General features: G+C 33.7%; 1 long non-coding RNA gene across 1 annotated transcript in view; it reads right to left on the bottom strand.

Moving 5' to 3' along the window:
* LOC143237132 (uncharacterized) overlaps nt 1–16,249 on the bottom strand; it is a 75,353-nt gene that overhangs the window by 13,372 nt on the left and 45,732 nt on the right. The window lies entirely within an intron of this gene.

The raw sequence follows: 16,249 nt of genomic DNA, 5'->3' as shown, positions 1-16,249 counted from the left end.
TAACATTCACTACCAGATTCAAAAGGTAACCCGTTTAATAATGACTTATTTTCAACCAGTTTCACAGAAACCACATAAAATGATAACCTAATACATGTTTCTAGTTTCAAATGGAACGGAAGAAAAGACTAATAATTTCTCTCCTTAAGTGAAGGAGATGTCTCGTATATTTTGTTATGTTTTTCAAGATCGACTCATGTCTGTTACCTGCTTCATACATAAACTCATGAAAGAAGGTATTACATTTTAAGATTCTATATACATTTGTGAAGCACGCAGTACATACTGCTGGCTACTGTTTCGGACATAGCCCCGTGAAAGATCATCTGACTTTTGTCGATTCAATCTTCAAACGTAAAGCATGACTTATCTCATGTTTGTTGCTCGCTCCAGACGTAGTCCAGAAAAGAGTAACTGCCTTCATTGCTTTCTAGGAAAGCCTACCAATTATCTGCTTCATTCTTAAGAGGTCACCCATGATAAAAGCAGTCTAGAATTTGTTTTTAACGTCAATAAAGATGCCTTACGAAAGAAAAGACTGGTATGATAATAGTTTGACGCAGTTGAGCTCACTCTTAATTTAAAAAAAAATCTTACTCTGGTTTTAAGTGTATTTTTCCTTTGATTGGATCGGTAAAGTTATATTGCAGAAAACGTACTCGAGATGAAAGGGTTGACTTTTAGTTGAACGCCATCTGTGTAGACATAAATAACAAATTTATGACTCTACCTGTTGTGGGCTAATCATTAGCGTCTGGAAACCATTAACCTGTCTGTTATTTTGTAGTCTAGTTTTTTTTTCAGCCTGATAACACACAACCTGATGTACGAGTCTCCAATACAAAAGAATTATCTACGTCATCACTAAATAGAATTGTTGGCTGGTATACTGAAATAACCATAGCGATTTCTATAATGCTTAGAAGATCTTATTTAGCCCCCCGCTGGTACAGCGGTAAGTCTTCGGATTTACAACGCTAAAATCAGGGGTTCGATACTTCTCGGTGGACTCAGCAGATAACCCATTGTGGCTTTGCTATAAGAAACACACAGAGACCTTATTTACAGGGTATTTTATCTTGATGACTGATTACCCAGGAATGAATAAATGGAATTTTGTAATTGTTGATTTTACAGATTTCGAAATTTTTCGTGGTAACTAAACGAACATAAAGAGGAAAATCGGTTTTTGACGACATAAATTGTTAGTTTTACCTTGGAAAAGAATAAATGGCAAAGAAATTACTGCCAGAGTAAATGTCAATAGACCAGAGTTCAAGGAACTGTTAGTGGAAATCTTCATAGTTAAAAGACAAAAGTAAAATAATCATACTAAGAAAAACAAATTATTATTTATTTATTAAGTTTACAAAACAACAACAAGAAGGAATGTAAAAAAACTATCGCACTCAGTAAACAATAGGGTAAGATAAAGGTTATGTTATTCACAAACTCCAACAGGTCAGTGGTCAGTGTTAAAATACATTGAATTGTTGGAAATGGTTCAGAGGAGGGTTGTTAGAATGTTACCTGGGATGGAGGAGTTGTCATATGAGGAGATGTTAAGATTCGTAAAATGGTTTTTCCCTTAAAAAAAGAAGTGTTAGAGGAGATCTAACTGAAAATGAGTTGATAATGTTAATGTATCATCATTTCTCATACTTAACATCGAGAATTATAGAACTAAGAGAAACAAATATAGATTTGTGCAAGGCAGAAACCGTCTTTTATTTTTCAGCTTGGGTGGTTGACCTAGAGAATGGATTGCATTCAGATGTAGTTGAGACAATACATTTAAGTGAGTTTAAAACAAAGTTTGATACATGTATTGACGATAAGGTATAGCTTTATATTTCTTTTTAATAGTTTTAGTTTGGCTTAGGGAACAGGTCAGCCGAGATGGGCCAACAGGCCCCTTGTTGTCCCTAAACATTATATTATGTTATAACATAATGTAAATATTAACCTTGTATTAATTAAGTTAATTATATTATGTTATAACATAATGTTTTTTTCTTTCACGCCAGTTGGTACAGAGAGAATAAGTACTATACTGCTGTAATCTCAGATATTATGTTTGTGCACTGTAACCAAATTAATGATAAGAGAAAATTTTGTAATAACCTTGTCTCCCGATATTTCAAGATAAGAATCAACTTGCATGAACGCGTTGTGGTCGCGTATTAGAATATTGACTATCCAAATTAAACCAAGTCTCACACACATACATAATGTGTTAGTTACGATCAAGTTTAAGGTCAAAGATGTGTATATAGTTTATCATTAAACATTTTTATGACTCAGTCGACGATGTGGAGGAAGACTTGGAGTTTGTTTTTTGTTTTGTGGATTTCGCGCAAAGCTGCGCTAGCCGTCCCTAATTTAGCAGTGTACGACTAGAGGGAAGGCAGCTAATCATCACCACCCACCGCCAACTCTTGGGCTACTCTTTTATCAGTGAATGGTGGAATTGACCGTACCATTATAACGCCTCCACGGCTGAAAGGGCGAGCATGTTTGGTGCGACGGGATTTGAACCCGCGACCCTCAGATTAGGAGTCGATTGCCTTAACCACCTGGCCATGCCGGGCCGAAAAGTTGGAGGTGAGACATTATTTTCTGTTGAGCTGTCCACTGGCGTAGCTCGACTGATAATATCTTTACCGAAACCAGAATTTAATTTTCTTGTGTTCCGTGGGTGATGTAATGAAGATATTAAAAGTTAATTTTCTAGACTATCGATTCTTCCTCTTCTGCTAATTAGAATATCATCGTTTCATTATTTCAATAATAACGTATGTATACTGTTGAATAACGTATGTATACTAACTGTTGAATAACGTGTGTATACTGTTAAATAACGTGTGTATACTGTTGAATAACGTGTGTATACTGTTAAATAACGTGTGTATACTGTTGAATAACGTGTGTATACTGTTGAATAACGTGTGTATACTGTTAACTAACGTGTGTATACTGTTGAATAACGTGTGTATACTGACTGTTGAATAACGTATGTATATTGTTGAATAACGTATGTATACTGTTGAATAACATATGTATACTGTTTAATAACGTGTGTATACCGTTGAATAACGTGTGTATACTGACTGTTGAATAACGTATGTATACTGTTGAATAACGTGTGTATACTGTTGAATAACGTGTGTATACTGACTGTTGAATAACGTATGTATATTGTTGAATAACGTGTGTATACTGTTGAGTAACGTATGTATACTGTTGAATAACATATGTATACTGTTTAATAACGTGTGTATACTGTTGAATAACGTGTGTATACTGACTGTTGAATAACGTATGTATACTGTTAAATAACGTATGTATACTGTTGAATAACGTATGTATATTGTTGAATAACGTGTGTATACTGTTGAATAACATATGTATACTGTTTAATAACGTGTGTATACTGTTGAATAACGTGTGTATACTGACTGTTGAATAACGTATGTATACTGTTGAATAACGTATGTATACTGTTGAATAACATATGTATACTGTTTAATAACGTGTGTATACTGTTGAATAACGTGTGTATACTGTTGAATAACGTATGTATACTGTTGAATAACGTATGTATACTGTTAAATAACGTATGTATACTGTTGAATAACGTATGTATACTGTTGAATAACGTGTGTATATGTTGAACCTTTATTTTGAGTCATTGACAGTTTCTGAAGTTTTGTTTTTAAAGCTCATTTGTAAGTTAACGTTTGGTCTATTTGTTACTAGAATTAGCCCTAGCTTTTGTTCTTAGTGAGGGCAGCATCTACTCTACTATTTAAGATAAGCTGATGCTACCAACTGTGAAACAGAAGTTTCTCACTGACGTTCTATTCTTCGCTGGATATTTCAAGTCTAAAAAGAATTGATTTATTGAGTTACTTTATCCTTAAAAACCGCTGTTGATATTATACCGCCTGGTATCTCTGACCTATGTAGTCCTCACGAACTAAATTCACGCGTGTTTAGAGACTTAGTTGAAAGGGACTAGTTTTTATTTTGATATATATTTTATACAAATTACACACATTTATTTGTAATATGGAACAACCCTGTCAAACATTATAACAGGATTTGTTGGTGTCGGAGGCAATTACAACACGTCACGTTACTATTGTTATGTATTCTGAATGTTTTTGTATTTTTTTGTTATTGTAAGTCAATATTGCTTTAATTATTGGTTTCTGAAAATTTGCCTAAAACTACAAAAAAACTATTTGCTTTTGCCGTCCTTAATCTTCAAATAATAAATAAGAAGAAAATCACTCACCAGCTCTTGGGCTACTCTAATCGAATCGTTTGATTTTGACAGTATTCTTATAACGCACCTAAAGTTTTCTTTTGTCTGTTTGTTTAGAATTAAGCACAAAGCTACACAATACGCTATCTGTGCTCTTCCCGCCACTGGTATCGAAACCAGGTTTTTAGCGGTGTGAGTTTACGAACATCTCGCTGTGCCATTGGAGGACGCACATAAAGTGCTTGACGTCTTGTTTCTATGGCAACGGAACGAAAAAATGGTTCATATCCCGCCTCCTTAACTGTTAACCCACACTTAACCTTCGATATTGCTATTTTTCCAGAAATGTTATATATTAAAATATCTTACCTGTAATGAATTAAGAAATGTTATATGTTAAAATATCTTACCTGTTATGTATTTAGCAGTTTCTTTAAAACAAATATCATGATTTGACTGAAAAAAAGTCTGGTTCAGCCTGAATAACAATAAAAAACACCTGTATGTCCCTGATTTTGGTCTAAAGAGATAATTAGTTCAGCGTAGTAGCAAAATCCTGTTAAAACTAGTTTTCATAGACTTATTTTAAGAATTACTGTTTTTAGTATATTACAAACGCCTACAGTAAGGTATCACAGAAAATGGAAGGTGTGTGATTAGTAATGTGACCAAAGAGAGTTTTGTTTAAAAGGTATTATGACTAGGATTGAACTGAATAAGTTCATATGATAGTTAATATGTATTTATCTTATGCACCCTACTTTTCTAATATATGTGCTGTTACCATTGCAATCTTCAAGTATGATAAATAAAACAGTCGTGAATGATGAAACCTAAAACGTAATATTCTACATCACAACAGAATTTAACGACGCTTTTCTATATCTTTTACGTTACCATGCCTGCTGTTATAGTTCACTTATAAAGAAACATACTTTAAGATCATCAAACAGGCTAAGCTCTCGTAGTATAGGGTCAAAGGTCGAGAAAGTGCTTATTTATTCTGATAGAAATCAAGCAATACAGCTTCGATATTTTTGTATGAGACATTGTTCTAACAGACAGGGAAGAAGATTAATGATTTGTAATGTAATAAAGACAGAATAAATCTATGTTATACGATTTGTAATGTAATGAGGACAGAGTATATATTTATTATATATGTGAATTAGATTATAGTAATTATTGTAAAATGAGGTTTCCGGAAAAGAGAAAATGGCTAACATTAAATTATCATCTTTGAAACTGTCATGGTTGGCCACATAGCACTAGATATTCCAGTCATAGCCAGTGACTCAAACACTTAGCTATGTATTCTGTTTTAGTACCGAACCTAATGTATGAATTACCCGTTTTAGTGTAAAACATAGTCGAGCACATACTTTCAAGGGAACTAAATAGTAGTAAGAACTGCTAGAACCTTGACCTGTATTTAAATAGTAATTTGTTTAACTTGGGAGAACATTAGGTTGAAAGAAATCCTTGTTAGAGTGACCAAAGGAACGTGGTCGTTAGATCAGAACAAACAAGTGTCGCGGAGCTGTGTTTAGTGTGTTAAGGTTAACAATTAGCTTTAGAGTATACCGACGGTTAATGACTTATGACTCACTTCATTACTGCACAGGTTTGAGCTGTTGTACACAGACTACCTTTTGTTTTTTCCGTGTTAGCTTGTTTGAGCTGATTGCAATCAAATAGACCTAGAAAACCTCGACGCATTACGACATCAGAACAATTTCCTTCCTAGTCTTGTCGTTACCACTACGTTCTACTGCTTAATTGCTTTAACTTGAATCGAACAGTAACAAACGGAGCAGAAAACCTCACCGACCGACATGCTTGTAAACAATAGTGAAACTTACACAGTGGAGGTAAAACTTATGATGAATTTTACAAATTTTGCACCGTTTTCTTCTTAGGCATTTTAAAATGATAATAAGTTTAAATAGTAGAGTGGTATACCATACTGTATAAATAGTAGAGTGGTATACCATACTGTATAAATAGTAGAGTGGTATACCATACTGTATAAATAGTAGAGTGGTATACCATACTGTATAAATAGTAGAGTGGTATACCATACTGTATAAATAGTAGAGTGGTATACCATACTGTATAAATAGTAGAGTGGTATACCATACTGTATAAATAGTAGAGTGGTATACCATACTGTATAAATAGTAGAGTGGTATACCATACTGTATAAATAGTAGAGTGGTATACCATACCGTATAAATAGTAGAGTGGTATACCATACTGTATAAATAGTAGAGTGGTATACCATACCGTATAAATAGTAGAGTGGCATACCATACCGTAAAATAGTAGAGTGGCATACCACACCGTATAAATAGTAGAGTGGCATACCATACTGTATAAATAGTAGAGTGGTATACCATACTGTATAAATAGTAGAGTGGCATGGTATACACCATACCGTGTAAATAGTAGAGTGGCATACCATACTGTATATAAATAGTAGAGTGGTATACCATACTGTGTAAATAGTAGTGGTATACCATACTGCATAAATAGTAGAGTGGTATACCATACTGTGTAAATAGTAGAGTGGTATACCATACTGTATAAATAGTAGAGTGGTATACCATACTGTATAAATAGTAGAGTGGTATACCATACTGTATAAATAGTAGAGTGGTATACCATACTGTATAAACCAGAGTGGTATACCATACTGTATAAATAGTAGAGTGGTATACCATACTGTATAAATAGTAGAGTGGTATACCATACTGTATAAATAGTAGAGTGGTATACCATACTGTATAAATAGTAGAGTGGTATACCATACTGTATAAATAGTAGAGTGGTATACCATACTGTATAAATAGTAGAGTGGTATACCATACTGTATAAATAGTAGAGTGGTATACCATACTGTATAAATAGTAGAGTGGTATACCATATTGTATAAATCGAGAGTGGTATACCATACTGTGTAAATAGTAGAGTGGTATACCATACTGTATAAATAGTACAGTGGTATACCATACTGTATAAATAGTAGAGTGGTATACCATACTGTATAAATAGTAGAGTGGTATACCATACTGTATAAATCGAGAGTGGTATACCATACTGTGTAAATAGTAGAGTGGTATACCATACTGTATAAATAGTAGAGTGGTATACCATACTGTATAAATCGAGAGTGGTATACCATACTGTGTAAATAGTAGAGTGGTATACCATACTGTATAAATAGTAGAGTGGTATACCATATTGTATAAATCGAGAGTGGTATACCATACTGTATAAATAGTAGAGTGGTATACCATACTGTATAAATAGTAGAGTGGTATACCATACTGTATAAATGGTATACCATACTGTATAAATCGAGAGTGGTATACCATACTGTATAAATCGAGAGTGGTATACCATACTGTATAAATAGTACAGTGGTATACCATACTGTATAAATCGAGAGTGGTATACCATACTGTGTAAATAGTAGAGTGGTATACCATACTGTATAAATCGAGAGTGGTATACCATACTGTGTAAATAGTAGAGTGGTATACCATACTGTGTAAATAGTAGAGTGGTATACCATACTGTATAAATAGTAGAGTGGTATACCATATTGTGTAAATAGTAGAGTGGTATACCATACTGTATAAATAGTAGAGTGGTATACCATACTGTGTAAATAGTAGAGTGGTATACCATACTGTATAAATAGTAGAGTGGTATACCATACTGTATAAATCGAGAGTGGTATACCCTACTGTGTAAATAGTAGAGTGGTATACCATATTGTGTAAATAGTACAGTGGTGTACCATACTGTGGTGAAGAATGAATAAATATTCATAAATTGGTGACTTAGACATTTCTCACAAGTAACGAGGTCGAATACAGACGAAATTCTCAATGTAAGATTGATAAATTAGAAGCAAAATGAATTAAATGTTTACAGACTGTTAGAACATAGTGAGAAATATGATATTTTAAAAGCGTGGTTGGTTACCGACTAAACAGAATTATAGCCACCGTTATGATTTACATACTTCCCTAGAACATAAATTTCGTTTTCTGTTAAGAGACAATTAAATTAAAAAATAGGTATGTAGGAGAGAGGTATATATATATATAACACCTTGTTTGTTTTGTTATAGCAAAACTACACCGAGAGGACTCGAATCCCTGATTGTAGCGTTGCAAATCCGTTGCTGTCTCACTGGGGCACCTCGTCTCTCAGACCGTAATCAGTAGTGGGCACAGTAGCAAATTTATATAAACGGTATTTAATTAAATACAGATTTCGCAATTTAACTTCCTTGCATGTTATTATAAGGTTCAAGTAATTTTTTTATCCGAGGTGACACGTTAGTAAGTTTGCCTCAAGATCGACGCCTCAGAACACTTTAGTTTGTTTCTACCGAGTCAAAGCATTTCTTTTCTCAGGACAGAGATTTGAAAAAAAAATTAAGGGACAAACCGTGTTATTGCTTACACCTTCTGAAATGGATTAGGCCCGATATGGCCAGGTGTTTAAGGCACTCGACTCGTAATCCGAGGGTCGCAGGTTCAAATCCCCGTCACACCAAACATGCTTGCCCTTTCAGTCGTGGGGTCGTTATAACGTGACAATAAATTCCACTATTCGTTGGTAAAAGAGTAGCCCAAGAGTTGGCTGTGGGTGGCGATGACTTACTATCTTCCCTCTAGTATTACACTGCATAATTAGGGGCGACTAGCGCAGATAACCCTCGTGTAGCTTTGCGGAAATTCAAAACCAACCAAACTCATATCGATTAGAGAAAAAAATGAATTGTGTCAAAGTAAAATATATGGGCACTGACCCCCTTGGTAAGGTAAAATGAACTTTACTTCTGAAATTGAACTTTCTGGTTTTCAGTTATGGTGTGTCAATAACTAAAAACCAACTAGTGTTCGTACAGAAATATTTTGTGATGCCTCAGGATTAGTATGATGAAACGTATGAAGTGTTGTTTGATGTGGTTCGACAGGTCTGAGATTGATTGAAAACAAGTTGTTGGTTTTGGTATTTTTATATTGTTCCAAAAACGAATAATGGTGTAAGTCCATTTTAACTGGCTTCTTGTGTGTGATTGGTCTAGACTTGGAGGAAACGGAGTAGTACTCATGAAATTTCTGTGTACTTCAAATGATGAGAAATGGTTTGAATTAATTGCAACTGGTTTTATCTTGATGGATGAGTTTCGGTTTGATGGAAACCAAGAGATCCTTCTTACTATTCCTGAGTTTAACTTATTTGATCTTTAGTAACAGTTAAAGTGGCCAAGAACGACCTGTCGTATTATAAAAATCTGAATAATGTTGCACTGCCTTTATAGTTGGTATTTTATCTCACAGATTTTCAGTAAGATTAAACACTCTACTGTACTGTACACAATGTTAAAGAGTTATTCATTGTATCAAAAGAAACGCGTAAGTACAAGATATATTGATACAAAGTGATAAAACTGCTATAACCTGAGCGCTTTAGAAGGTTGGATGCTCAGGTTATGTAGTTATTATTACTATGGTATAGTTTTTTTTTTAATAATATAACAACCAGCAGTAAGCTGCCTTGGCCTGACTACAGTTTCACATTGAATCTAACTGAATTGTTCTAGGCCTTTTGGAGTTTAAGGGGCAAACCATGAAATCTAATTACTCTTAGAGATTCTCCTCAGATATTTTATCACTGATTGTTGGCAAGTCCATGTAAAGAAGATCGTATGATAATATATCCAACTCATTATATCTATTATATCCAGTACTGAAGAGGCCTTTCGTCCAATATCTTCAAACAGGCTGGAATACAACAGACAAAACAATAGTTGAGACGTTTTTATATTAGTAAATTGGGTTAAAGAGAATTATGAGATAGTTTGAACTTTTTATTTTTAAATAAAACGTTTTAAAATAAAAAATGACGATTAGACTGAAAATTCATAATCTTTGACAACCTTTATGAACAGTAGAAGAATGGCAGCAAGTCAATAAGAAAGTTAAACCAAGGTATATTTAAAACCTTAATGTTGAAGATGGATTAAACTGATTTAATTTAACCTAATGTAATGTATTATCGAACCAGGAAGCTATTGTTTCATCAATGGAGGACCTGCTTCTTGTAAAAATTAAGTTCATTTGTGAAGCCAAATATTTCCTTTTTGAAGATGAACCAGTTAAGTACCAAAAATGGTTTAATGTATTGTTTGTGAGCATTATTGGAAATAACAATGGAAATGGTGAGGAAAAAAATGTATTAAAGGCAAATACCATGTATGGAGTGCCATCATTTTATCATGTGAACCTGAACTATACCAGAATAAAATGAAGTAGTGACAGTTTTATATTGTGTATGTTTGATATATCCCACAGAATCAATCAAAAAATGATATTCATGTATAAATCCTATAAATTTAGAGACAGTCATACTTTGACCACTAATAGTAGTTTGATTTCAGTTATTCCAAGACAGAAATAACGAATTATAAACAGTATAAGTCAAAGTTTTAGTTCGTTAAGGATATACCCAACTGTGAAAAAATTACTGCATGACTCCACATTTCGGTAAGAACTGGAGGCAAGACACTAAATAGGTTACGCAAATATATCACGTGGCCAATGTATAAAAGTGAAATTCGACCAAAGTAATGTTGATTATCTCAGAGTACGCTCTTTACAAACACAATAATAGTTAAATACAGATCACACAAAGTACTTTGTTGTAAATAAAGGTACGAACCTTACCTCGATAACAGTAAGATTCACATTAACACAAAATTGTCTTAACTACTCCCAAAGTTATACTGAGAAGAATGACCAATTCAAAATGTTGATATTGCATTGAAACTACAAGCAATACAACGAACAAATCAGGAGGCGTGAAATCTTTAAAGACAAATCCAATTGCAAATTGATGGACAACTGCTAACGATAGTTTGTTTGACAACGAAGAGGAAAATTGTGTCATAGTTAATTTGAAACGTTTGCAGTGAAGTACAGCAAAGGTCGGTACTGTATCACAGCCAATGTTTTAGTGATCCTAATACGACTGATGAGATGAAAGTGCAGCCGTTCCCTCAGAAATACGACGCATCAGGTGAGAATATTTTTTCTAGATGTTTTTTTTCAACCTATTCGTTTTACTCGTGTGTTATTGTCTGTGATATTCTTCTGTATCATATATGTAGTCGCCATCTTGTCATTGACTCTTGTTTGAGAGTCTCTTATACATATGTATCGTTTTTAAGTTTCTAACGTTCATTACATCACAGTGTTTGTAAATAAAGTGTAAGAAATGATTTAAAACGTGAAATTTTATGATGAAACAGAATATTAGTTATTATTAAAGAGAAAATGATTAAATGCAGAGATTTTGTAGATTGTATTAAAATGACGTTGGAGCCTCACCACATAGTTAAAGTATATGTCACATGCTCTGTTTTACGACAGTGCTACTTTCTAACAGCCAAGTAAGTTGTGCAATTTCTATGGTAAAAGAATACATCGTAAGGTTTTGCTCCCCAAGTGGTATGTCTGCGGACTTACAACGTAGAAACCCGGTTTCGATAACCACGGTAGGCAGAACACAGATAGCCCATTGTACAGCTTTGTGCTTAACTTGAAACAAACATAAGGCTTTCACATCTAAAGCACACCACTCTTTGTTACTGGGTTTCCTTAAACCATCTTATGTCCATATATGCAGTTTCTCAGATCTCTTTTCAGCACTACAATCGAGATTGTCTTGCATTCAAGGTTGTCTGTTTCACAAAACCTTTTTCAACGCTGCAGTTAAGACGTTCTTGTATCCATGAATGACAGTTTCCCAAAACCATTTTCAACACTCCAATCGAGACCATCTTGGTTTATAGATGGCAGTTTCACAAAGCTATTTTTAACACTCCAATCGAAACCATCTTGGTTTATGGATGGCAGTTTCATAGAGCCCTTTCCAACTCTCCAATCCAACAAAAATCCACAGGAGTTGTGACTGGAGACCGGTATCTCTACGTGTAGAATAGCTTGAATGTCAGCTTTATTCTCCAGCTACTTGAGAAGTGTGACAGTTGAATAAATATATTCACATGACTTGCGTTGCTTTTACAGATAGAGAAACTTTTCGATTGGGTTGTGCACTGATGACTGAAACACATGCATGGTTTTAGCCATATGTCTTTGTGCTTGTAGATTCACATCGGTTACAGTTCATTTATTTTGCTTACCACGGCTGAGGTAGGAGTTGTTGCAGGTCTTTTTCTTGACGGTCTTTCTGTTGATCCATGTTTGCCACCTTTGCTTCCTAATGCAATTAACTACAAAACTTTGTTTGTTTGTAGTTAAGCACAAAGATACACAACGTGATACCTGTGCTCTGCCCACTACGGGTATCTGCAGAAATACTACTGGGTAGAAGACTACAAGAAATATCCTGATTTTGGAAATTCTAAATCCATCATTTGAACACATCTTTATTATCTGAGCGTACAAAGGTTTTACATTGGAAAAAGCTTTTAGATATTCCTTCCCAAGGCAAGACAGGTCTGATGATATCACACTACCTACGTAACGCTAAACAATGTTAAGATGTAATTCGTATGCATTCCTTTCTACTGAGACTTCATATCTAATGTTCTTATCATAATCATGATATGAATAAAGAATTGTCCATGTTTTATCTCAGGTAAGGATCTTATAATACATTCTAACAACTCCAATACGAATTGATTCATCTGTAATTAGAAATCACTAGAGGTTCCATCACATTTTGTAAGTAGGTGGTTTTGTGAACATCGTTCAAATGATTCACAAACACACTTTTATTTGTTAACCCTAAATTGAACTAATAAGCATTACCTACCGCCAACTCTGGGGCTCGTCTTTAACCAACAAATAGTATGATTGGAGGTGACTTTATAACGCCCCACAAATGAAAGTGTGAACATAGACGGTGCGCGAGAGATTCGAACCCGCGACCCTCAGATTACGAGGCGAGCTCTCTAACCACCTGGCCATGCCAAGTCAGGTCTATTGTGTGATTATACACTTATGACCAACCAAACAAACAACTTGATAATGCAATAAACGGTTTGGCAGGTACACATATATCAAGTTGTCCTCTATTTTATCTCCTTTTAGTTTTTCATTTATGTTATTGTCTCATATGCGTCTAAGCTATGTCATTGAGTCATACATGTCTCGAAGCTATGCCATTTTTTAACGTATTAATCACATATTGATTTTTGTTGTCTGCGATTGTCCATACACCTGATATGAAATATTTCTCTTCATAAGATTCCGAAATAAACACATTTTCTATAGTTTTAGAAATGTATACTTGTACCGAGCTTTTGTTTGTTAAAAGTTTTGAAGGAAGAATTTTACACATCGTTTAAGTTTTACTGGGTTTTTTTTTGAGGTATTCATAACAGAATTGAAGTTTAGAATTATGCCTAACTTTGGAAAGTGTAACTAAGTTCCTAACAGAATATCTTTGATGTTTTTCCTCAACCACACAGATTTCAAAAATATATTAATTGTATTCATAGGTTTATAAACTATATTTAAATAGAAGAATCTGAAATGAAACGTGCGTTAGATTATTAGATGAAAGTGTAGTTGGTAGGTAGTTTGTTTATATGTTTGTCCTAGTTTATAGCCAGCATCTAACAATGCTAATTTGTAGTGTTATTACACTGTGTACCATTTTCAACGTGTAAAGCTAACATACCAACCAGATTCTACGTCATACATTTTAAAGAGAATCATAATATAGTTTGAGCTTTTTATCTTTAAATGAAACGTTTTAAATAAAAAAAATGACGATTAAACTGAAAATTTATAATCTTTGACAACCTTTGTAAACAATAGAAGGATAACAGTAAGTCAGTGAGAAAGTTAAGCCAAGATATATTTAATCTTGGTACGTTCTGAAACAATTGTAATTCTTGAATTAAGAACCGTCTTTTGTCGACATTGACTATAGTAAACGACAGAACCAGTTAAAATATTAATTGTTTAATAATTTTGAAGGAAGCGTCATCTAATTGTTCGAGCGATCTAAAACGTCTGTTTTCGTTTTTATCAACGTTTGTGAATGAACAAGGTGAATAACAATCTAAACTTAGAACACTGTAGGTTTAAGAACGAAGGCTTTATCTCTTGTTCACTCAAATTAACATCTTGTTTACTCAAGTTTACCTCTTGTTCACTCAAGTTTACTTATTCACTCAACTTACCTTCTTATCACTCAAGTTTAACTTTTGTTCACTCAACTTAACCCCTCGTTCACTCAACTTAACCTCTTGTTCACTTAAGTTTACCCCTTGTCCACTCAATTGTACATCTTGTTCATTCAACTTTACAGGTCCGGCATGGTCAGGTGGTTAAGGTGCTTACCTCATAATCTGGCGGTCGTGGGTTCTAAACCCTGTCTCATCAGACATGCTTATCCATTCAGTCATGGATACAACGTGACAGTCAATCCCACTATTAATTGGTAAAGAGTAACCTAAGAGCTGTTGATGGGTGGTGATGACTATCTACCTTTCTTCTACTTCTACACTAGCGCAGAAAGTCCTTGGGCAGCTTAGCGCGGAATTCAAACAAATACTCAACTTTACACCTTGTTCAATAGTTTTCATTACTAGTTTTTCATTTGCGTTTCAAATATAACTGTAGAAAGAGGGATATCAAACTAGGTATCTTTCTGATACTATATTCTTTATAGTGTTCTAGGGATATCATAGTAAGTATCTTTCTGATACTATATTCTTTATAGTGTTCTAGGAATATCATAGTAAGTATCTTTCTGATACTATATTCTTTATAATGTTTTAGGGATATTATGGTAGGTATCTTTCTGATACTATGTTCTTTATAGGATTCTAGGGATTTCATAGTATGTATCTTTCTGATACTATATTCTTTATAGTGTTCTAGGGATATCATAGTAGGTATCTTTCTGATACTATATTCTTTATAGTGTTCTAGGGATATCATAGTAAGTATCTTTCTGATACTATATTCTTTATAATGTTTTAGGGATATTATGGTAGGTATCTTTCTGATACTATGTTCTTTATAGGATTCTAGGGATATCATAGTAGGTATCTTTCTGATACTATATTCTTTATAGTGTTCTAGGGATATCATAGTAAGTATCTTTCTGATACTATATTTTTATAGTGTTCTAGGGACATTATGGTAGGTATCTTTCTGATACTATGTTCTTTACAGGGTTCTAGGGATAGCATAGTAGGTATCTTTCTGATACTATATTCTTTATAGTGTTCTAGGGATATTATGGTAGGTATCTTTCTGATACTATGTTCTTTATAGGGTTCTAGGGATATCATAGTAAGTATCTTTCTGATACTATATTCTTTATAGTGTTCTGAAGTAGATAAAATTTGTCTTGCTTATGGTAAACTGTGTGAGTTTAGCAATATAATGAACACACGTATATCTGATTTTTTTTTACGTGCACAGAGTCATTCAATTAACATTCCAAAACTTTATGCTAACTAACAACTATAGCCACATAAAGCTCACATAATACAGTACATCTTTCTAATACCGCTGTTTCGAAACTGTATTCATTTAAATAGGTGTTCGAACTAAGTGTTTGTACTATCATATATGTATTAAAAATGTCAGAACAATTATGCCATAAATGTTATGCACGGAAATACAAACTTACTAGGGTTATAAATAATTAATTAAATAAACGGACTTACACTAACGATACAAAACCATGATTAATAAATACACCTAGGTTTAGTTAAATGAACAAATATTACTGTAGAGTTTTGAATAACCCGTTTTGAAACGTATTAAAATAACATTCTCTCTGGATGGTTCATCAACTGTAAAACATTGTAAAATAATATTATATCTTGAATCATCTAAAATGAAACATTTAACGCAACTTTGCTTTTGCATCATGTAATTTAAAACATTTTAAAATAATATTGTT

The sequence above is a fragment of the Tachypleus tridentatus genome, chromosome 13, assembly GCF_004210375.1.
Source record: "Tachypleus tridentatus isolate NWPU-2018 chromosome 13, ASM421037v1, whole genome shotgun sequence".
NCBI classification, from domain to species: Eukaryota; Metazoa; Arthropoda; class Merostomata; order Xiphosura; family Limulidae; genus Tachypleus; species Tachypleus tridentatus.
The sequence above is the reverse complement of the archived record's forward strand: the minus strand, read 5'-3'. Positions and strand labels throughout refer to the sequence as shown.